The sequence below is a fragment of the Budorcas taxicolor genome, chromosome 13 (genome assembly GCF_023091745.1).
Source record: "Budorcas taxicolor isolate Tak-1 chromosome 13, Takin1.1, whole genome shotgun sequence".
NCBI lineage: Eukaryota > Metazoa > Chordata > Mammalia > Artiodactyla > Bovidae > Budorcas > Budorcas taxicolor.
In genome coordinates, this window is record NC_068922.1 from 74575748 (window position 1) to 74578430 (window position 2683).

Below are 2683 nucleotides of genomic sequence, written 5' to 3' on the forward strand. Positions count from 1 at the left end.
GACCCAGGGGTTGAATCCTCCTCTCCTGCATCTCCTGCACTGACAGGCAGATTCTTAACCACTGCACCACCTGGGAGAATCTTGCAGAGGACTACATGGTAAAAGAAGATAGGCACTTGGGTTATTTGGTGCTTTGATGATCAATTAAGAGACTCCAAACAAGGATTGAAAAATTACATTGAATACACGAAAGGACGAGCAGGTAACCATCACTATATGATTTTTACACTTCAGTGTTAATAAGAACTAGCTAGTGAGCTTGTCACTGAGCGCTGAAGAATTGATGCTTTTGAACTGTGGTGTTGGAGAAGACTCTTGAGAGTCCCTTGGACTGCAAGGAGATCCAACCAGTCCATTCTGAAGGAGATCAGCCCTGGGATTTCTTTCTTTCTTTTTTTTTTTTAAGCCCTGGGATTTCTTTGGAAGGAATGATGCTAAAGCTGAAACTCCAGTACTTTGGCCACCTCATGAGAAGAGTTGACTCATTGGAAAAGACCCTGATGCTCGGAGGGATTTGGAGCAGGAGGAGAAGGGGACAACAGAGGATGAGATGGCTGGATGGCATCACGGACTCGATGGACGTGAGTCTGAGTGAACTCTGGGAGTTGGTGATGGACAGGGAGGCCTGGCGTGCTGCGATTCATGGGGTCGCAAAGAGTTGGACACGACTGAGCAACTGAACTGAACTGAGTAAACTTGTAACACCAGGCATTCTATAAGTCTAGAACAACCATATAATTTACTGTCCATACCAGGGCCCTTTTGAGAAAGCAAGCCATATTAATAACTATACCATGATAACAGACATAAATCAGGACTGTCCCAGACAAAGCAGGGTATGTGGTTCCCTTGTGTCTGTCTGAGATGAAGCCCTTGCCTGTCAAGCCTCCCAAGTGAACGTCAGGCACTGTGAGGGCAGATCACTGCACCTACTGTGCCTACAAGGAGCCGGTTTATTTCCAGAGGGCTCAGATTTACTTGGAGCAATCCTCAAACCCCGTGAGGTGATAATAGCTAACATCTGTTAGTGCCTCCTTGTAGGCCAGCTGGTAAAGAATCCGCGTGCAATGCGGCAGACCTGGGTTCGATTCCTGGGTTGGGAAGAGCCCCTGGAGGAGAGGATGGCAACCCACTCCAGTATTCTTGCCTGCAGAATCCCCAAGGACAGAGGGGCCTGGTGGGCTACTGGTGGGGTCGCAAAGAGTTAAGACACGACTGAGCGACTAAGCACAGCACAGTTCGTGCCATATGCTGTGCTGAGTACTTCCACAGGCACCATCCCAGTCAATTTTCATCAAATCTTGATGATGTAGACAGCCTTATTGTCCATTAGAGAAAACTAAAGCTTAGGAGGTTAAGCAACTCCTTCAAGGCCATACATCTAGAATAGAGGAGGAGTGTGAACCCACACTGATGGGAAGCCTAGTTCTTAATTATTCGTTACAGTACTGTCTCTGGTTTGTTGGCACTCCCAGGTGGCGCTAGTGGTAAAATAAAAACACAAACCTGCCCGCCAGCGCAGAAGTCATGAAAGATGGGGGTTCGATCCCCGGGTCGGGAAGATCCCCTGAAAGAGGGGACAGCAACCACTCCAGTATTCTTGCCTAGAGAATCCCAGGGACAGAAGACCCTGGCGGGCTACAGTCCATGGAGTCGCAGTCATACACCACTTAAGCGACTTAGCACGCTCCAATCCCACCAAGCTGCTGGGACCAGGCACCACCGATACAAGTCATAGCTCAGCTCAGGCTGAGGCTCCACGTGGGAAGTGGAAGTCACAGCAGGTGGCAAGCCCATCTTCCTAAACCATGACTGGAAGGTCAGCTTCCAGAGGCCAGAGGAGCTAGTGTCTTCTGCCCGCCCCTACCAAAGAACCCTGCAGGCAGCCAGCCTTGGGGACCTAGCGATTGCCAGCCTCCTCCTGGGCTAACTTTTGTGGCAGGATTGAGTTCTCAGTGAGGTTTTGCACAGCAACTAGCAACCACCGATATCAAGTGTTGGAAAGTCCTCTGATGCATTTAGTTTACAATTTTCCAACTTTGGCAAAAACCATCTTTATTCTAAGTCTCTCAGGGATTATTTGAATTTCTTCTACTAAGTTCTTAGAACTTGTGCAGCCTCATCAGGGGAGAAAGTTCGATGTGCATGCAGCCTGCATACGAGACGTGGTTGGAAAACATCCTGGACTCACGTCCAGAGGACAAGCGACTGCCGCAAAGTGGCCGAGCTGCCCGGGAGCTAGGACCCAGGTCCTCGGAGCATCCAGAATTTACGTCACCAGGACTCCGCCCCCGGGTGGGCGTCTGAGCCGAGTCCCCGCAGGTTTCAAGCCCGCCCCGCGCCCCCTGGTGCGCATACTCAGTTCGACCTTGCAGCCGCACCGCCCACCCAAATCCTAGGGGATCCCCCCCCACCAACCCTTACTCAGGGCGGGTGTGCTCGCAGGGGAAACTGAGGCAGGGAGCATGCTTGTGGGTTCGCTCCTCAGTCCACACCCCAGTGCCTGCAAAGCTGCCTCCCGGCCCTTAGACCCGTCTGGAGCAGCAGGGAAGCACGAAGGAGAAAGGGAGGGGGCCCAAAGCAAGCGGGGTCTAAGGAGCCGGCCGGTCCTGCCACACTCAAGATGGCGGCGCGGCAGCGGCAGAGTCCCTCAGAGGCGGTACCAGCGCATGCGCAGCGCGGA